Consider the following 21,959-nt stretch of genomic DNA (forward strand, 5'->3'; position numbering starts at 1 on the left):
ATACACAAATGCTAAGTGAATATGAATTTTTAAAAATTCAAGGAAGTGTTTAATAACTCACATATTTTTAATGAGGTGAGAATTATGGCCTACTGGAATAGGGTCCTATTTTCATTCGGTAAAATTCGTTGTAGTTTATGCAATGGAGTTTAACATATCAACACATCGTAGTGCTTCAATATGCAATTAGCATCTAACATCTGAGTCCTGATAAGTGGCGGGCAAGTGCTGAATGAGGCCGGTACAAAATCTCGTGCATCCTCAACCCCGCGAGGTAGGCACTATGGCCACCCCATTCCATGGAAGAGAGGACTGGGGCTTGGGGAAGGAAGAAAGCTTATTTCAGGTCTTACAACTTCCGGGTGCTGGGCCACCTAAACTCCTTTGACATCCTCCTTGAAACATCCTAAATAGTCAATACGCTAAACAAAACAAAAGACTCTGTCATTTGACCTTTGCCCTTAGGCTATGTTCCGTAGCAATTAGAGAAGGCTCCTGACTTTGGGGATACCTTCTGAATTTTCCTTTTGACTCCGAAACAACCTCTTGTTTTGCTAGTTGTTTTTTTTTTTTTTCTAAGGGCTGAGGTTAATGAATCTGGAAACACGGAGGCCACCTCCTGTTAACTAAGCTGCTCACCAGCCTGGGGACCTCTCCAAGCAGAGAGCTCCGCACACTTTGTCCTGGCCTGCTCCTCAGGGCTCTGTTTCTTCCAGACCCCCCACTGCAGTCCGCTTCCTCCTTTCCTTAGCTTGCCTGAGAGGGCGCTTTGGGAGGCTTGTAATCGGGCACACACAAGGTGCTCAATAAACACTGGCTCTAAGAATGAATGGGTTACATGAAGGAAGCCATGACTCCACATCACTTTCAACAAGGCCGAACATTGCATTTTGCCCAATCCACTTGCTGCAAGTTTCTGGGTGACCGCCAGGACATTGAATCTCTGTGTTCTCCGGCTGATGACAGGTAGGAGACTCATGGGTGGTGTAAAGCTTCCCCTGGTCCTATGACCTCATCAAGACCATTGGAAGGTGGAGGAGGGAACCTTACCTGTCTGTACTTGGCCCACCGAATTTGCCTTTCACAGCGGGTGCTTTTCACTCCCCGCCGAGCCTTTCCCTGCTTCCTACCTCTGCTGCTGTGGCACCGCGGGCTAACTGTCATTATGGGACCTGCCCTGTCCTCATGCCCAGTAGGCACAGTGCCATCTGGCCCCACCCACCTCCCACCTTCCCATTTGCCTCACACTGAGCATGCTCTGCCTTCTTGTTTCCGTGATTGGCAGCCAGCCCCCTGCGCCTGAAGACTTGTCCTGCCTCCTGGCTGTCTGCAGGGAGGACACAGAGAGGTGGCTAACCCAGCTGAGATGCTTTCCTCGCTCACACAGGGAGCGCACTTACTGCCAGAAGTTCTGAAGGCCTTTGTGTCCCCCTGTGGTGTCAGAGCCAGAACACACTTTGCATTCCAATGCTGCAGTTTTCCTGGAAAGCTCTGGGCTTTCTCTCCCGTGCTGGTCTCATTTCCTTTTAGCTCCAGGCAGGATTACAATGGGTGGTATCTTCTGGCCTCAAGGCTTTCTCCCATCCAAGACCAGAGCCTAGGTCACTTCCCTCCTCCCAACCCAACCCCTTATGATTTTTAAGTAAGCTTTATGCCCAGTGTGGGTCTTGAACTCATGACCCTGAGATCATGAATCGCATGCTCTACTGACTAAGCCAGTCAGGCACCCCTCCCGTATGATTTTTAAAACAATGTTTACTCTGTAAAACAATTAGTACCAAATTTATGTAGGGCACCTGGGTGGCTCAGTCAGTCAAGCATCTGCCTTCATCTCAGGTCACGATCCAGGAGTCCTGGGATGGGGGCCTGTGTTGGGTTGGGCTCCCTGCTCTGTGGGGAGTCTGCTTCTCCCTCTGCCCCCCACCCCCGCTTATGCTCGTTCTCTCTCTCTCTGTCTCTCAAATAAATAAAATCTTAACAAAATTTATACACACACACACACACACACACACACACACACACGTATATACCTATATATTCATGGAAGGAAATCTAGAAATCCTGGAAACAAAAAATCTACCACTACCTTATACTAATATCCATTGGCATTTTTCTCTAGATGTGTCTAGTCTATTTTTTTCAGTCTGACTGCTTTATTGATTATTAGGAAAAAATACTCCTGATAGCCTTATAACAACTTTACTATTAACAATTGATTCATTTTTGATGCATTCCCACCATTAAAAAGTTTTTAATTTTGGTAGTAATTTTAGATTTATAGAAAAGTTGCAAAAATATTACAGAGTTCCCTCATACTTTTTACCCAACTGTCTTCCATAACTATGGTACATTTGTCAAAACTAAGACATTCGTACTAGTGCCATACTATTAGCTAAACCACAGATCTTATTTGCATTTTACCAGTTTGCCCCTTAGCATTCTTTTTTTAAATTTTTTAAAAGATTTTATCTATTTATCTTAGTGCACCAGTGGTGGGGAGGGAGAGGGACTAGCGGACACAGCCTAGAGCTCTGGAGCTCAGAGCTCAACTCGGGGCTCAATCTCAAGACCCCGAGATCACGACCTGAGCTGAAATCAAGAGTCAGAGGCTCAACCAGCTGAGCCACCCGGGTGCCCCCCACCCTCATGAATGTTCCTTTTCTGCTCCAGGATCACATCAGAACACCATGTTTATGTTTCTGTAACCTTCTTAAATCTGTGAAAATGTCTCAGTCTTTCCTTGTTTTTCATGACCCTGGCCCTTTTGATAAGTACTGATCAGGTATTGTGTAGGATGTCCCTCAATTTGGGTTTGTCTCACGATTTTCTCATGATTAGATTCGGGCTCTGGATTTGGGAGAATAGACAGGAGTGAAGTCGACTCCCTTCTTACTGCATGACATCAAAGGGTCTTTACGCCTTCGTTAATATTTATATGCATATAATTTTGATAAAAATAGAACATCTTTCCATATTATTATGGGTTCTACTATAGGGATGGGAAGTAACCCATCAATTATGACCATGCTCCAACCGAGGTGAGACCTCAGAATCCTCCCAGCACAGCCCTCTGGGCAGCCAACATCAGAAGCCTATATGTTGACACATTTTGCCAGTTCTGTTCTACATCAGTTTTTAAAGGCTGCAAAAGAGTTTATAGAATGGTTGTACCCTAATGTGTTTGTTTAGTCCCATATTGGGTCGCTACTGTTTTTTTTCTCTCTCCTTTCTCCAATTTTTAAAGGAAAGAATCCTAGTACTATTTATTATTGGATCAAAATGAATAGATACTTTTTGAGACTTCTGATGTATATTTTCAAATTGGCTCCAGAATATTTTCATGGATTTATAGCCCCAGTAGTAATGAAAATGTTTTCCTAAAACTTTGTCAAAATTTGCTATTATTAGGAAAAACAACAAATAGAAAACTATCATTTGACAGTTAATCCCTTTTTATTGTTTTTATGTGTACTTCTTCAATTACTGTAGAAATTGAGCTTTCCTTTATAGGTTTATTGGCTATTTGTATTTAATGTTTTTTTAGACTACGTATGTGTGTCCTTTGTCCATTGGGAGTTGTTAGCCTTTCCTTGTTGATTGTTAAGGAGCCCATTATAAATCAAAAGTATCCATCATATATCATATTTGTTGCAAAATTTTCCCAATCTGAAAGTTGTCTTTTATTCTGACATGTTTTTAATGTACAGAAGTTTTAAAGTTTTATTTAGTGAAGACCTAAGTTCAATTCCCCCCCGAAATGAACCGCTCATCCCAGCCTGATTTATTTACAACAAACAAACTTTTCGTTCTTCACTAATTTAAATGCCATGTTTGTCAAATATTCTCCTATAACTCGAGTTTTCTTTCACTGGTATCTATTTCATTCCGTGGAGCTACACACCAAATTCTGCACCTCTACTTCCTAACGTCTTTTTCATAGCTTTATAATACTGTTTAATGTTACATAGAACAAGAGCCTCTTGTTGTCCTAGTTGTTTTTTTTTTTTAAATTCTAGCTATTTCAATGATGCTTTTTTTTTTCTGATAAATTTTAGGGTTATGTAGACACTTTTTTGAACTTCCACAGGAATATTTACTGTAATTATATTAGGTGCATGCTGTGGATTAATTTGGGGGAAATTGCTAGCCTTTACATAGTCAACCTTTTTATTCAGTTCGTCGGTCTTTCACTTTGTTCACATCTTTTATATCCTTTTGAGAAGAATTTTGCTTTTTTCTGAGTTTTCTATGTCTTGGATTCATTAGTCAAGTTTTAACTGCTCAGTTGAAACAATAATAAGAAATAAATTTCCCAGCAGAATGTTTTTTTAACTATGTCAGTGTGGGCTGGAGATAAGGAGGAAAATGACCAAAAGTCCTTGTCAAAGGAGAGGTAATTTGGAATAATTTGCAATTTGACAGAGTGTGGTTGATGGAGCCAGACAGGCGTGGGGTCAGCTCCCAGATTCACATTCACCAGGCCAGGATTTACTCTTACGGGCCTTGCATCACTTCTCTGTGAGATGGGGGTAGTGGCCCTGCAGGAATGTTAAGACTGGAGCTTGTGTGGGCAAAGTACCCAATATAATACCTGGCACATTGAAGTGCTCAATAAACGGTTTATTTAAAAAAGTCATACCTGCTTCCCCGTCTTCCCCACCGTCAGCTCTAGGCAACCACAATCTCTTCTCTGTCCCTGAATTTGCCTGCTCTGGACGTTTCATTTAAATGGAACCATACAATTTATGGTGCTTTGTGCCTGGCCTCCTTAGCTCAACATTCTATTTCCAAGGCTCCTCTATGTGGTACCGTGTATCTGTACTTCATTCGTTTCTGCCAACAAAATTTTCTATATAGATACACAACATTTTATTTATCAGTTGATGAACTTCTATGTTGTTTCTAATTTTTGGTTATTATGAATAATGCTGCCATGAATATTTGTAGACAAGTTTTTCTGGGGCTGTAGGTTTCAGTTGGTTCAAATGGTAACTTTATGTTTAACTTCCTGCCAGACTGTTTTCCAAAGCGGTTGCGACATTTTATACTCCTACCATCGGTGTATGAGGCCCCATTTCTCCACGTCCTTGCCAACAATTGTTGTCTTTTTATTTTAGCCCCTCTAGTGGGTGTGAAGTGGTATCTCCTTGTAGTTTTGGTGTTCGTTTCCTTGATGCCTAATGATGCGGTTGTTCGCTATTTGTATATTTTCTTTGGAGAAATGTCTATTCAGATCCTTTTTCATTTTTTAAATTAGTTTTCTTAAATTATTGAATTGTAAGTGTTCTTTGTATATTCTAGATATAAGGACCTTATCAGATATATAATTTGTAAATATCAGATGTATAATTTGCAAATATTTTCTCCTATTCTGTGGATTGTATTTTTACCTTCTTAGGGTGTAAACTGACGTCAGCCAAAGTTGACTTTTATTGGAAAGCAATTTCAGAGAGCCCTGGGTGTACAGATTTCCTTATCGGTCCCTCTTTCATTTCTCCATTCTTTCCTTCTCTCTCTCCAGACAGATTTCACTGCTCTGTCGGAGCTGACCAGCCCAGGCTGAGACCAATGCTTTAGTCCTATCCTAAGCTCCAAAAAGAGAGAATCTGATCCATTTTCATTTAGATGAACTGTAGCCAGGGAAGTCACTGTCATGTAATGGGAAGACAGCTCTAGGGGATTGTAGAAGGCTGAAAATATACCCCTAAATTTCTCTATTATCAAATTGAGCTTGTCCCTCCAAATTTGTGTGCCTTTTTACAACAACTCTCTTTGTTTTGGCATCGCTGTGTCTGCGACAAGGGGATGGCTCAGGCGAGAAATGCATTAAATCATTTCTTCCCTGCCCCCCACCACCTGTGTTCAGGCAGTCATTCCAACCACCACTTGAAATCCCTAGTATGTGTCAGATATTGTACTCGGTGCTAAAGATATGGGTGTAACCCCAGTACATTTTGGGGCTCTGTATGGCTCAGTTTATGTACTGAGACATATTTTAAAACACACAGTTTATAATTAAACTTAATTAAAACCAAATTGTAATTTTTTACCTGCAAAAAGAATTAAGGAATATTAATGGGGAACAAATCCCCAACTCCTCAAACCCTTTCAAAATCTCTTTTCCTTCTTTTTCTAGCGAATAGTAGATGTTGTCAAATTCTGTTTGAACTTTTCCCAATGCCCGGTTTCTTCCTAGAGCTCAGGGCCTCTTTCTTTCTACCCATGTTTACAGTGTTATCACAAACATTTTATAACTTGGCCGGTAAAGACTAAACTCTTTTTAGGGGGTAGGGAAAAGGGAAAATATGAGTAGGCAAAGAGAAATTCTCTTCGGCTAGTTAGGGATGGGAAGAGAGAAAGAACATATTTCTATCACACAGAGGTGAATGGGACCAGATACTTACCCGGTTTGGTAAAGTAGCCTGACCAGGAACACAGATTAAAAGCCAGCAAACCTCTTCTTGGGACAGGGCAATATATCAGGGAAAGCCACACAGAGGTTTGAGGGGTATGTCAAAAAGAGTAGCAGTCTCAAGAGGGGTAGAATTCGTCACATGGCCAAAGCATGACTTGGAGAGGAAATTTTATTGCTTCTGATTTACAAATGGGAAAAATTAGGTCACTTACACATCCAGTAAGACCCGATGAATAAATGGCAGAAGTAGAACTAGAATCCTCCTGTGGCTTTAACGACCACATTTTTAACCAATGAACCACACTACTGCTCTTAACGGAAACATCACTTTCTCCAAATGTTCCTGGCTACATGCAGATCCTGGGGCTCAGCCCACAGAATACATTGGACCTCACAATGATTGTGGTGAAGAAGGACTGGACCCTAATTTCAACACATCGTTATTTCCCATCTTACATCTGGAACGGACAAAATAGCACAGAAGTTTGGCTTTCTTTTGCAAGGAACTTAACTGGAATTTGAAAGAGATTTGTGGTGGCTTGACAAGGAAGCCTGGCTCTTTCAGCACGGGCCACCATCTGCCGTCCTGCACAGGAGCAGCTCTTCCTGGCGACTGTTTGCAGCCTGCCCACCCTCCGTCACTGCCTGGGGAGAGCCCTTCTTGCACTTGAGCTGCTGAGCATTTCGGATTGCTCCTGGGAAAAGTGTGCTCTGATGAGCGGAGAAAGAGGAGCATAAACCACATTTGAAGGGTAGCTGTCAAAAGGCCATCCATCCGCCTATATGTTTATTCATGATCTTTTTGGATTTTCCAATCAACCGAACTTGGAAGCTTGCCTGTCAATGCAGCCGGTGGAGACTCTCCTCAGTCTCTGACCCAGGAATCAAAGCAGAGCTCCCTTCCCTGCCAATGCACTGTCTGGGACGCCGGCCGGGTGCCCGGGGCTGGGAATGTTATTAGATGCTTGATAAATATGTGTTGAATCTTGCATAAATTCACTTCCTGAAACCTGTTCAGGGATGGTGAAAGGGCAGAGGGAAATGAGAAAAAGTGCCCTTGTCTTCTCCTAGGAGATTGATTTAGTTATTTTATTACAAATAGACATGCAAATTAGCATGTGCTCAGCGCTGGATGGAAATCCATCCATTAACTCAGATAAAATTCGAGATATTCCATTGGGTTACGTTTTTAGGAATTTAAAAGTGACATATCTATAAAACTGAAAGCTAGAAAAACTCCAATGTGATCAAAGATCTATCTGAACAAGGAGAAGATATGGTCTTGACCCCCAAGGGGTGCATGTGACAAATGCTGAATCATCCCCCCTAGATATACTATCGTGAAGAACACCAGTCCTATGGGAGTTGGCAGGAATTAGTAAGTTGGGAGGGGGGCACCTGGGTGGCTCAGTCAGTTAAGCTTTGGCTCAGGTGGTAACCCTGGGGTCCTGAGATGGAGTCCCGCCTCGGGCTCCCTGCTCAGTGGGGAGTCTGCTTCTCCCTCTCCCCCCCAGCTTGTGCTGTCTTGCTCACTCTCAAATAAATAAAATCTTTAAAAAAAGAAGGAGAAGAAGAAGAAGTCGGGAGGAATGAGATCATTTGGGCCGGAGGTGGCCAGGGATTTTATTTATGCAGGGGGACCCAACTGAGCTAGCTAGCCTGTAGGGGGGGCTTTCTGGAGGAAGCGTCTCTGGAACTAAATCTTGAAGAATGAGACAAAGACAATGAAGGATAATTCCAAGCAGAAGGAACAGCATGAAAGGGCTTTGGGAAGAGAAAGAGGTTCGGTTTTGCTGTAGTGAGAGATCTCAGAGACGAGGCCATAACCACGTGAAGGGCAGATCACAAACAGTTTTGTAGACTTTGCTGCAGGAGCTGCCAAGCAGAGGCTGGAGGCAGGGAGTCCCATGAAGTTACCTGATGCGAGTAAATAGCAAAGAAGGGCTCTTTGGCTTTGATAGTGGAAAGAAATGAGACAGATGGGGAGACCTGTGGGTACTTCGGGTGTCAGTGAGAGTCCGAGGTAAAATGTTCTTATGGGCGCAGTCAGCCTGGTAGTGACTAACGCCATACACCACGGGCTGTGACGGGGCTGAGATCTTCCCCTAATTGCAGGGTCATGAAATAGCCTGCTGCCAGGTAGATGCTGACGGAAGACCAAAGACTCCTGAGTCAGGGACCAGAGACTTTATGACTCATGGCAACAGCAGGGTCCAGAGTGTCAGCTGTCATACCTGCTCCCCGAGCCCCATGGCCCACAGGGGCTGCGCAGCTGGGTCCCGCTGGACCTCCCCACACGCAGTGGGTCACCCACAGGAAAGGAATGATGGGTCTGCGGTGCCCACCGCCTTAGAGCAGGGCGATCTTTGTCCAGGAGGAAGACGTGACCTCATCCCTCAGGGGTGCTTGCTGCAAACACAATGTGGGGAAACAGCCTGGGACCGGCTAAAGAAAGATCAATGCCCCTAGTAAGATGTGTAGGAATGCCAGCTGAGAGGACCGAGGATCGGAGTTCAGTTCCCAGCTCTGGCTCTGGTGAACGTGGGTAGCAGACTTAACCTCTCTGAGCCTTGGTTTCCTCATAGACAAACTGGATACTTTAGAGTTTGGGGGGGGGTTGTTAAATGAGGTCGTATGTATACAATATGGCACAAGAGCTGGTATACAGCAAGAGCTCAGTAAACATTAGCTGCTAGAGTTATTCTCTCTCACTCTCTCACACACGCCAATGTTTCAGGGACTCTGTTTTGTAATTCTGAAACCTTCTGTATTCAGTTTCCATGTGGTTGTCCCCACCAGGTTCTGCCTTTGCCCAGCTTCCTCAGGCTGAACCCTCTAAGTGGACAGTGCAAAGGGCCAGAGCAGCTATCCTCCAGAAGCTGTGGGGGATCATCCTTAGCCCAGCAGGAACCCCCTCAGCCAGGGGCACCCACCACCTCTTCAAAACCCAGCTAACCACTGATGGACACTGAGGACAAAAGTCTGGCCTCCTTGTCTCATTGTGGTGTCAACTCCATATGTGGAGTCCATCTTGCTCCAGAGCTCCCCATGGGAAGGCTGAAGCTAGACACCAGCTGAGACCACATCCCTGCCTTCCCCTTCCTCTCTCACTCCCCGTGTCTTGAGAGCACCCCCTCACTAAATCAAGTGCCCTGAATCCCTGCCTCAGGCTCTTGGCAGCTCCTTGGGAACATGGCTCAGGACTGACCATCTGCTTAGTTCTTGATGCAGACTTCACCTCAGACACCGTCTTTCAGGACTTGGCTCGATGTTGTGGAGCCCACCAGGGCAACTCTTGCTCTCAACCCTAGCTCCCCAGTCTCTGGCACAGGGAGAAGAACCAAATTCCTGCTTGAATAAGATAGGAGTTTAGAGAATACTAAAGTCATGAAGCATCCAACCCCTCCTTGACTTCTCCAGGCCATATTTGTTCCCATTCTGCCTGCGAAGTTGTTGCTCCATGTTTGACTTTCCTGCCTTCTCATTTGGCCACGAGCACCTAGGGGGCAGGACTTACAACCGAGTGGTGGCCGCATCCTCAGCATTCAACAAGGGCCTGCACGCAGTGGGTGTTCAGCAAACGTTTGAGGAACTGCATTTACCCAGAGTGAAAATCAGTGACAGCCAGGACCACCAAAGAAAGCAGACGGCAGATGGCCAAAGTGAAGGGTCCTGGAGGGACCCACCAAGAGACGGGCCCTCCTGGGAAGACGGAAGATCCCAAAGAGAAGCAGCTGCCAATGACTGGACGTAACGTGCACCAGACATGCTGCCGTGGGTGCCCTGTAGATGCTCATTTAGTTCTTAAGATCATCCGCGGTACGTTCTCTTATCCCCTTTTTACTAATGAGCTCAGAAGTAACTTGACGAGTATAAAGAGTGAGAAAGTGGCAGAGTCCGATTTCAAGCTCTTGTCTGGCTGTTCTCTTTCCATTCTGACAGCATCTTAAATAACATCCTGGAGAGTCTGGAATTGCTCTTCCAGGAGTCTGAATCCCTACGGATGCTGGAGCTAGGCAAGGCTGGCTGGCAGCGGAGTGGCAGGCCGGCCATGTGGCCGCTGGATGGAGGTGGATGGGGAGTTGGGGAATAGATCTCCTCTTTTATGGGACCTGACAGGAACATCACAGTGGCCGTGAGGAGCCAGCAACAGAGGCCGAGCTGATGCAGTGGATTGTCCAGCGTGACACAGAGCAGCCAGGCTGGGCGCCCGATCTGCTCAGACCTTCTGGCTCTGGGTGGCGGGAGCCCTGGGCGCTGAGCTGTGTGACTCTCGCTGGGCTCCATTTCTCATCAGCTGAGGGAACGGGCTGGCTGTGAAGCTTTCTTCCAGCTCCGAGTCCCGGGTTCTCAATCAGTGAAAGGTCTGATGCTTCCCATCCCTCTTTGCTCCTCTCTGTGTAAATCCTGGGCTGACGACCAGCGATCCAAGTCCCTCAGCCCAGCCAAGGCGACAGAAAGCCTGACTTTCTCAGCCTTGAAAAGAGCTGACAGGCTGTTCTCTGGGCTCCCCTCTGCAGGCAGCATTGACAAGGGCTGGAAGAGGGGGACTTTGGCACGGGAGCCTTCTCAAGTTGTTCCACAGAGGACCTCTTCTCTTTCCCAGGCATGGTGACAAATACTGCTGCTCCCTCTGGCTGGAAGGGCCAAGGGGGTGCGGACAAGGTTCCCATGCCTGGGCTCTTAGGAAAATTGCAAACGAAGGAAAAAATGCTCATGGGCTTTTGGCTCTGCTTCTTGACCTGATGCCAGATGGCCACTAGGTTCAAAATGACATCACTATTGACTATCTGAGTAATTTCTCTGTTTGACCGTCTTGAAAGAATAGCTACCTTGGCAACGGATTGTTATCAGTTCCTTAATGATTTGGGCTGAGGAACAAGTTTCCTTTATGTTGAAAACCAGTGGCCGGAGCACTGGACCTGGCTGTACCCCCCACCCCATTGCTGAGCGGATGCTACAATGTTAGGAAACAGAGCTGGGTTTGACAGCCGCGCTTGTCTGTTGAGCAGCAAGGGCCAGGTCGGCAGAGCGGGGATTCCCGGTGTCACCTGCCCTCCCAGCAGTGGGCTGCTCACTGAAGGCTGCTCAGCTCTGCAGGAGGATCTGACGTGACACATCCAGCACTGCCCCGAGTGCAGTCACCCTCGGGTCCTGCCAAGGCCACTGGGAGTCTGGTTCCTGATGCTTCTGCTCTCTCTGGCTTCTTGCTGCATCCATCACTCGATCACTGGATGCCATGCATTGTCCTCTGGGCTTCAGATGAATTTAAAAAGCAGGATGGATTATCCAGGAAGTATCTTAAAAAACAAACAAACTAGGAGATTCACAGCAAACAGTTGGCAGAGAAAGGTGCAGCGTGGTTTTTAAGGGCCATGTGGAATTGTAGAAGGTGGGGGGAGCGTCGAAGGCGAGCAGACGATGCTCAGAAAGTTGAGAGGCTTTGCCCAAAGCAACACGGCTGCCAAGTGGCGAGGCTGGGATTTGAAGTGTGCCTCACTGCCCTGTAGGGGGTGAAATACTGGGCTACGTCAGTGAGAGCTAGCAGAGCCCTGAATGTGCTTTTAAAAAAACAACTCTGCATAATAGCAAGCATCTCTGCACCTTGACCATGCAGGGGGTCACCAGCGGTGCTGAAGGAATGAGCGGTTGGCCAGTACGTGGCTCTGAGGTTCTCTCGCTGCACATAAGCACAGAGGGACAGAGCCACCCCGCCCGCTCCTGACGTTTGATCTTGGGCTTCAGTGCGAGAAAAGCTTCCAAGCTCCGGCAGACCTCCCTAAAGCCTCCCAAAGGCTTCCTGCAGGTAGCAGAAAGGCTGCCCAGGCCAGCTTGTCCAGCTTTGGCCGACAAAAAGAGGTCACATTCAATCCTCTAAATCCAGGGAAGAAAAGGCAAGGGGACCAGAATTATTAAAGGCCAACTGTTTTGGGGCCTATGCTTTACATATGTCATTTCATTTCTAATTTACCATGAGCCTACGGGTAGTTATTATTGTGCCCAGTTTACGGATCAGAACACTGAGGTCCAGAAAGGACAAAGAATTTGGGTTAATAGAATGAAGCTTTTATTGTGTATAGCAGATACTGAAATCCAGCCATGGTCTTTATCTTATAAATACCTTGGGTTGGAAGTAAGGACACTCAGCAGGGGAAGCAGGGGCCACATCTGCAGAGACTGAGCACTGACGGAAGATGGAGAAGGAAAACTCTGCTGCTTTCGATAAGTAACTGAAATCTGAAAAAGGAGTTTCCTCTACACTGTCTTTACGAGAAGGCCAGTACCTTGGACGCCCCCTCCACAGTCACTGCAGGGCTGTGGCCAAAGGCACGGGCTGGGGCCAGACCCCTGGGGTGAGAACTCTAACCCTGAAAGTGCCTAGCTGAGCAACCTTGAGGCAAGTCACTTATTGTCTCCAAACCTCAGTTTCCGTATCTGGAAAGTGGGGATAGTAACAGTCCCACCTCATGGGGTTATATGAAGCAATTCATGTGAATATTGAAATCAATAAATACTAGCTATTATTATAATTTTTCCTTTGACGGATAAATGGAAAGCTTCTTTCGCAACAAACCTGTTGTCCTGTATTTTGTTATAAATGGGTCAATGAGGGGCCCCTGTGTGGCTTCCAACTCTTGGTTTCGGCTCAGGTCGTGATCTCAGGGTCATGAAATGGAGCCCCATGTCGGGTTCTGTGTTCAGAGCGATGTCTGCTTGAGACGCTCCCTCTTCCTCTCCCTCTGTCCCTCCCCCCTCAAATAAAATACATAAATCTTTTAAAAAATGGCTCAACATTGAGCTCAATTCCTATGTCAAAAGCATTTTCCACATTATGTGGAATCTCTAAATCCTTGAAACAGTTTGAGTGTTGGAAGTGACCTTCGTTTTTGTTGTGGTAGAAAATTTTTGTTTGCCTTTAATTGGTTTGAAAGGAAAAGTTGCTGGAGGGTGGGCGTGGAAAGCTAGGAGTGGGCAAGAGGAGGAGGTCCTGGATGACTGGTTGACTATCAGTGTCCCCACCAGTGCTGGGAACTCAGAAATGACAGACTACTTCCTGTGTGGCCCCAGTCCCACCACTGACAAGTAGCGCTTTACAACTTTGGATGGAAAAGAGAACAATAAACAGTCTGGAAGGACTTCTGACACAAGAGCTAATTTCTCAGCAGAATCTAGACCGTCAAAGATGAACGAACGCAAAACAGGAAGCAATGAGAAAAATGACCTCTGTGTTCAAATGAGAGAATATTCTGGCATCCCTGGATTTCATGTTAAGAAATTAGGCCTTTACCCCAGACTGCAGGGCAACTTGAACAAAATGCAGTCTGATGAAGAGTGTGGTACGCAGAAACAGGTCACAGTTACAAGCTCCTGGTCAGCAGTTGGACATAGTGGCCCAAACGTGAATTTCTCAGCCTCTTTGTGGATGAACTTTTTCTCCCTCAGTTTTTATATGAAATCGATCAAATCTCAGGGCTATGAAAAACCTTTCCCTTGTCAAATCTCCCAGCCCCAATTATATCGTGAGATGGAGAGATTTTATTCCTCAGGCTTTGTCTTGGAGAGAACACCAGATAGTTGGGGGAGAAATTGCTTGATATGTCTCTTGGGAAGGAGAAGTAGTCCCCAAAGACATAGTCAAGCACTGAAGTAAAAGGGACAAAAGAGATTTGTGTTGCTCCTGAGAGGGAAGGGGAGGTGAGGGAAGGAGTATGTGTAGTTGGTTCCTACCCCACCACTTTTTTTTTCCCGGTATAATTAACACACAGTGTTGTATTAGCTTCAAGTGTAAAATATAGTGATTCAACAATTCTCTACATTCCTCAGTGCTCATCAGAACAAGTGTTCTCTTGATCCCCTTCACCTATTTCACCCATCCCCCACCCACCTCCCCTCTGATAACTATCAGTTCTCTATGTTAACAGTCTGTTTTTCGGTCTCTTTTTTTCTTTGTTCATTTGTTTTGTTTCTTAAATTCCACATGTGAGTGAAATCATATGGTATTTGTCTTTCTCTGACTTTTTTTCACTTAGCATTATACCCTTTTTAAAAAAGATCTTATTTATTTAGAGAGAGCATAAGTGGGGGGAGGAGCAGAGGGAGAGAGAGAATCCTCAAGCAGACTCCCTGATGAGTGTGGAACCCAATGCAGGGCTTGATCTCACAACCCTGAGATCATGACCTGAGCCAAAATCAAAAGTTGGACATTTAACCGACTGAGCCACCCAGGTGCCCCAGCATTATACTCTTTAGATCCATCCGTGTTGTTGCAAATGGCAAGATTGCGTTCTTTTTTTTATAGCTGAGGAATATTCCATTGTATGCATCTATCCACTTATCTATTGGTGGACACTTGGGTTGCTTCCATAATTTCCCACGACGCTTTTATATTCACTGCAGTGGCTGACTTCAGGCCGTGCTCGGTGTGGGTGAATTTTAATTGTGTAGGGTAGAAGCTGGCAAAGGGGCTGAGCTTTGCACTGAAGTGATGTGTGTGAAATGGAGAGGGCAGGCTGTGAGCTAGAGGGGCAGCTTGGGGTCTGGATTACAGATAGTTACCCACCGGCCACGTCTGCCATCCCAGTAGCACCTCTGAACACCGAGTGAGGCCCCGCTCGAGAGTCTGAGCTGCGGGTGGACGTGTAGACGGGCCTGGCTGCCTGGAGCCTGCTGCGGAGGCTGCAAGATTCTCATTCACTACCACCAAGCGGGGCATTGTATTTTCCCAAGTCTGTTGGATGGTCAGAGCCCCATGCCACTCAAGCCAACGCTCCCTCTCTCAGATGCACTTAAGGCAAACTTCCAGTTCACCCCAGAGCCATATTGCACGTGCTGTTGGGTTTGAACTGGGGCTGCAATGACCAATTCAGTGAGGTATGCACACCAACTTTCTTTTGAAGGCATTGAAGACCCTACCAACCTTTCATTGGCCGTGCATTCCTCCAGCACCAACTCAAGATTCACCCCAGAATTGCATTTCCAGGTAACCACAACTTAGTTGCAGTTACTGATGTCAGTCAGTAAGAACTGAGAATCCCAGCCTGGCCACTTTCTGGTTGTGTAGCCTTTGACAAGTGACTTGACCATTTTAGACCTATATTAATTTTCTTAACTGAAAATGAGCATGTGTGAGAAGTGTTCAGCAAATGTTTGGCACATAAAGTGTCCTTAAGGAATGATAAGTTTTGGGAAAGTTTGTAGACTCTCAAACCATGAATAACTCATAATTAAACAAGCTGGCATCCACCTACTATTCATAAAACAAATAGATGAAGTATGAATTTATTGATAAATGACTTAAAATTTTATTTAAATAAAAGGTATCTGCTGCACAAAAGGATTCCTCTTTAACTTTCCAAAATTGTTCATCTCTAATGGCATTCAAATCTTCCTAAAGCATCACTTCTGTTGTGTTATTCTCCTATGCAGACATTTTCATCTTTCTCTGTGCTGGCTGAACCCTGGGGCCCCCTCTATAGCCTAGCACCCTGGGTCCATGGCAGAGACAACCCAGTGCCCTTATGAAGCCCTCCTCATCACACCCCTGCTGCAGGCATGTTGGTCAACCTGCTCGTCTAAAAAGCATGCTCTGTCATCCAGAGAGAACGGCCATCCTGTTCCTTAAGCCACTGGACTTGGAAGAAGTTAGTCATAAGCAGGGCAGTGAGAGGAGGATGGGCCGAGTGGAGACGGACCCCTGGGTGAAGGGGGACGGGAATGGGGGGGTAAAGAGGGGGTGGGTCGTCACTAGCTGGGGGAACAGCCAGAAATGACTGTTGGTAATGAAGAAATGAATGCAAAAATGAGGAAATACAGCTACAAGAACAAGAATTTTGGTGGAGCGGCCAGAATCCTACATGTTGTCGTGGCCCATAATCTCCAGCAGCACTGGGTGGAATCTGCCAGTCCAGCTCGTATGCTCTCCCCTTCTGCACCATAATCTTCTTAGGCCACTCTAACGCTCAGTAAAGATAATAAACACACTGTCTTGTGCCAATTGTGTTTGAGAGAATAAAGGAAGGGACCAAGAGGGGTGAAGCTGACCTTGAAGGGCAGTCCATCACAGAAAAGTCTGGATCATCAACAGAAAGCCTAAATAGTATGGGAGAAACTAGAGCAGTGGTCCAGGGAGAGCACTGACAAGCAAACCTCAACCCCAGACATTCCCATTTTCCCTTTTGGCTTTCCCGCCCTCTCCCCATCCCTCACACCTTCCCCGTCTACCTTTAACTTGTAGTCTGTTTTGTTCTTTCCTGTGAGAATGAAGGTGCTGGACGTTAGACCTGAAAGCCATTTTGACAATATCTAGAAGCAAACTCAGGGCTCCCATTTGTCCCTCTCCAGTCGTCCACTGTGCAACCTGGTCTTGGTGTCGCCTTCCCACTGAAACAGTCCAGGAGTACTGACTGATTTTGCAAGAAGAAATAGCTGTGGTTCAAATCTCTTGCTCAATTTTTCAGATCTGGAGATTTTGCCACACAACCATTCCAACGCCAAGAATTTGTACCCCTGAGGCTTTCCTCTCGTCATTTAAGATTTTCAAGAAGATAATTTAGCCTCAGTACTGGTTGCCAGATTGACAGCCTTAAAAACAAGAGGTGAAATCCAATCTGGATGGAGCCTGTGCCCGTTGTCTATTTTTAGGGGAAAGATTATTCACCCATATGGCTAGCTGGGAAGAGAGTGGGGGTGGGGCTGGGGGTAGGGTAGAGAATTAAAATGGCCTTGACCCTAAATCTCCTGCTCTCAGTGAGGGGGTGGGGGTGGAGGGAGGGGAGGAGTGGAGGGTGGAAGGGACAGGAATTGTTCTGGGTTTGGGAGGCGTGTAACCCAGAGTTTCCCAAAAACAATTGGATACTTTGCAGAGTGATAAAAATAATCCTTCCTTCTAAAAATAGCCCCCCCTGGAACCAGAGGCCTGGATTTAATTACAGTCACTATGTATTGAGAATGTACCGAGGTACCCAGGCCCGAGCTGGTTCTTTGCAGATATCATCTGGTGCAACCCTGCCCTGACCCCACGAGGCAGGTACTTCTAGCCCCGCTGACAAATGGGCACATTGAGGGTCTGAGCAAAAAATCAAAGTCAGCTCGTCACTTAACCTCAAATGGTTTCTGTTTTCCTCAAATGTCCTCAGCCAGAAGTTCCCACACCTCAATGCACAGTAGAATAAATGGAGGAGCTTTAAGATAAATATATATATATTATAAATATTATAGATATATAAATATGTATTTATATATATATGTGTGTGTGTGTGTGTGTGTATAAATAAACTCCTGGGATCTACCCCAGTTCTGCTAAACCACAGAGTTGGGTAGGGGCAGAAATGTTTTTTTTAAGTTCCCGATATGATTTGGATGGACGGGCTGGTTTGTGACAGCCGTCTGAGATGCAGATGGGAACAGGGTGATTTCAGGAGTGCTCAAGGACTGCCATCGCCCTGTTCTTCAGCCTTGGGCCCTCAGTGTCCTCCCATTACTCTCTCAGTCCCTCCGCTGAGTCAGACTCCCTCTGATCTCGGAGCTGTCCCCTCCATCCTCACGTCTCTGCTCGGATGTCCCCTGCTCATGGCAGTCAACCCTGTCTGACTGACAACCCTGTCTCACACCTGAATAGTGTGACAGGTCTCGGCCCTATTCTCTCAGAACACATCACAATCTGTAATTGTACGTCACAGGAGTCTAACAAATTGATGGTGGTCTCATCTGTTAGTAAGCGCCATAAAGGTGGGGACGAAGTCCCTTCTACCTAAAATTGTACCTCCTGGGCCTTCGATGCCTGAAGAGGGGGACTGAGGGACAACCTGGGAGGGTTCAGAAGCTGGGGGAGGGGAGCGCAGTTCCAGGCCTGGGTTTGAGCTAATGTCCTGCAGGACCGTTTGGCAAGCCCTCCTCCTCTCTGAGATGCTGTCTCCTCACACGATGAAAGAGGTTTTTTGACCTTTTAGGCTTTACTCTTCGGAAGCCATGGAGACATAGGGTCCAAGAAGATTCGTGGAAAGTAAGTGGCCTTTTTTGGTTGCCCTTTTTCGGCAGATGCCGCGGTTCTCGTGCTGTTTGCGCGCAGACGCCCAGTAGATGTGTTTCTGAGTGAGCTGTTCGTGTTCCTGTGAGACTTCGTGACCTTCCGAGTGAACGACCTGGCAGGGCCCACACTGATACTGAAGAAAGGAACTGCTGGAGAATTCTCATACGGGGTTCAGCGAGAGTACGGCAGCGTGACCACATGCGTGAGTCCACGCGGCAGAGACTCAGACAACAAAGAAACTTCTCGGACTCAAGTCCTAAAATCATTTCTTCTTCTTCATAGTTGTTTCTGGCGTTCTGCTAGCAAGCACTTACAGAATGACTCGATCTAGTTCAATCTTGTCTTCTCAGTGTGACTACCGTTGTGTGTATTTGTGTATTGTTAACCTTAATCCTCTGCGGAGTATTTCCAAATGACCGTGAAGATGGAGTTACTCTTCTAAACAGCTTGCTCTCATTGTAAGCACCGGGGGTTTGTGCTGGGAATCCTGGCGGCGCCGAAACTTCACCAGAAGAGCTAGAAGAGGTTCCGTTTGTCCTCTTGTCAATCTGAGGCCACGTACTGTGAGCATTAAGAGGAAAGCAGAAAGAGGAAGTACGCTGAACCTATCGAGGTCCTTCGGTTTTGTGGATCTGTTGAAACTCACTGCAATGGCCGGTTGGGTTGGTGCTGTTTACTTTATTTTCCTGGGTTTTGAGCTAATGTCCTGCAGGACAGTCTGGCTCTGCACTTCTTACCAAAGCAGCATGTCTGTCCGTGTGTACTAATGGCCAGAGTTCCCGTGGGGGGGGCCAGCCCCGTGGCTGCTGACGGGCCCACGCCCCAGCCTCCCACAGGTGTGCTCACCACCGCACGCAGAGCACGGGAGGGGACAGCTATCTTGATTCTGCTTTGCAAGTGCTATCTTTGTACTTCCTCATTTTTCTTGATAATGTTCTCATGCCACCAACATTGGGACCCAGCGATTGTGCAAGGCAGACGATTTGCCTTTATTTGCAAAACACAGAACTGCAGTGGATGATGGGAGTGCATCATTCATATGCAAGGGTCTTTCAGGAGGGCAGGGTAGCTAGCAACTGTAACTCACCGTGGCATGGCAAAGACGCTGTCTTTGGTCTCTGGGTCCATAAATGTTCTAGAAAAAAATAATGCTTCAGAGACTCATCTGCATCGCGGTAGCAGAATTCGGTATAATAGCATGCTGCACAGTAGTAACAGAATTCAGTTCTTTAATCTAAAATAAGAATCTAGTAACAGGCTTGTTTTCCTCGTTTTCACAACGCAGAACTTTGCCTTGTTCGTTTCACCACAGTTCCAGCAAGTTCCTGCCCATAGCCCATCTGAAGGATCAACTTGCCTCACATACCTCAGGGAATTCAGCGGATGAAATCAGTAGAACTAACCAAGAAGTCGAAGGCTAACGTTCTTAAGTTCTGCTTCCCTCTCTTTGTTGCATGAAAAGATGTCCATGACGTCAATAAAGTAAATAATGGTATTTTCACGGCGGCACGCTACGGTAAGCTGTCTGTAAGAGGTATAGCCTATGCGTTTGAGGTTTAAGGAGTACTAAAAACTAACATCATAGAAAAACAGTTTAATTTAAGCATGTTCATGCAAATCTGAGGAGGCTTAAAAAGACATTAATCCTTGAGACAAAGTGTCTGGTTCGCTCATGCTCCCTATGCCGTACTACCCTCGCAGAAGCTTTCACAGCACTGGATGGCTGGTGTCCGGAATCTGTGACAGCCCACGATGGGTCCTATATATTACACGGTTGAGGGTATTATATTGCTGCAAATCTGGTTTGGTAAAGCTTTGCTTGATTTAGAGGTTAAGCAGAAATGTTCTCTTTTCAACGAAGTAATTTCTGTGGTGAAATGGTTTAAATTGAAGTGACATAAAACAATTATTTTCATCTAAAAATCTATTATATCACAGCTGTAATTCAAGGAGAGAATGCTGCGCTCTCGTCTGATTAGCAATTTGTTTAGATTTTCCCTGGGAACGTTGTTCTGCTAAGAAGGTCACACATCTCGTACGACGTACACAAACACATGCCTTCGGCCTCATACAACTTTACTTCCTGTCACTTATCCTTTGAGGCTGATTTCCAGGCCTTTCTACTAGAGTAGAATGTACCACCTCTTCCCCGAACGGCAGCCCCTTCCACCACCCCCACCAAGCCCCTGTCTTCAGAGAACGAATCTGAAGGTTCCACTGTGCAAATCCTCCCCATCGCCAGTCTCACAGGACCGTTCTTCACCTCCAGGGAGGCCAAGCGAAGAGACTCAGGTTAATTTGTCTGAAAGCACCAAGTCAATACAAGTAAACCCCCGCCCCCCAAATGACGAGGAGCAGTTACGTGGTAGAGGTGCAGAATATTCTTTCCCAGGTCGGCAGCAGTGTTGAGCAAGCCCTGGATCTGTTGGCCCAGGGAGCCCAGCTACAGAAGTTAGCCCTCCAGGTGACCCTCCGGGGCTGGGCTAACCTGTCTGGCTACTCCATGTCTTGTGTATTTGAGGCCTGTGGCCTGGACACATCTGAAACACCTAATTAATGCAGAGGATCCCAAAGGGGCATTGCCACAGAAGCTAGTTCCCCGGGGCCGCACTCTCTGAGGGTCGTTTTCCAAGATCTCTAGTGTTGGGCTGTCCTCGTGGCAGAAATTCCACAATGACAGATTCGACCTTCCTTCCCTGGTATAGTTATGCTCCCTGAGAGAAAAATGATACGTTGGGTCATTCCTTTAATCCAGCACCTCACCGCGGTGCTGAGGAATGGTAGTCATTGTTTCATACACCTTTGTGTCTTGCCATCTATCAAGCTGTCCCCGAACTGTATCTCTAAATTCCCTGATTCTTTCGAGTAATTCGGGTCCCAAGATTTGGAAGATAGCTAAGAGAAAAATTCTCAACCATAAAAAAATTGAAAAAAAAAAAAAAAGGGAAACCCAAAGCAATTAAAGCTTTAATTTTTTATGATCCATGTTCCTATAAATGTAAATGACTAATAGACATCATGAAATATTAACCAAGTCAGTGATCCAGGATTATGTGTGGTGCCAAATTGCTCCCTATTGTCAATGAAAAAGCTATCAGGCAGCAGTTTCTGAAAACAAACACAAGCTTCCAGATGTCCCGGCAGGGGAGTGAGAGCCCACTCCAGGCCTCATTTTTCATAAGGGCCAGTCCTGAATGGATCGGAAGGCTACTCTGGACTCCAGACAGGGCAGTAAAGGGGGGGGAGGCAGGAAGATGGGGCCCAGACCTACAGGAAATCTATGGGGGGCTGTAATCCGATGTAGCAGGTGCCTTCGTAGACGGGGCGCCTCTAACCAGGATTAAATTCTGGAGCCAAATGTGTTCATGTACCAGTGGATTGTATTAGAGGGGAGGTCCTGCTAGAGGTTCAACTTGTTTTATTATTGTCTTTATTTCAGCAAAATAGGTTATGGGCCCTATCACACTGTAGTGAGTGCTGAGAATAGTCTTGGAGGCATGAGTGTGGCCTCTGGAA

General features: G+C 46.1%; 1 long non-coding RNA gene across 2 annotated transcripts in view; it reads left to right on the top strand.

The window, feature by feature from the left end:
* Positions 1-21,959, top strand: part of LOC113266471 (uncharacterized) — a 53,840-nt gene that overhangs the window by 16,980 nt on the left and 14,901 nt on the right. For both annotated transcript variants that reach the window (XR_007188169.2, XR_008956378.1), the window contains 2 exons: positions 18,452-19,105; positions 19,756-19,925. This is a non-coding gene — a long non-coding RNA (uncharacterized LOC113266471). The remainder of the gene's footprint in view (positions 1-18,451; positions 19,106-19,755; positions 19,926-21,959) is intronic.

This window comes from Ursus arctos, unplaced genomic scaffold, assembly GCF_023065955.2.
Source record: "Ursus arctos isolate Adak ecotype North America unplaced genomic scaffold, UrsArc2.0 scaffold_3, whole genome shotgun sequence".
NCBI lineage: Eukaryota > Metazoa > Chordata > Mammalia > Carnivora > Ursidae > Ursus > Ursus arctos.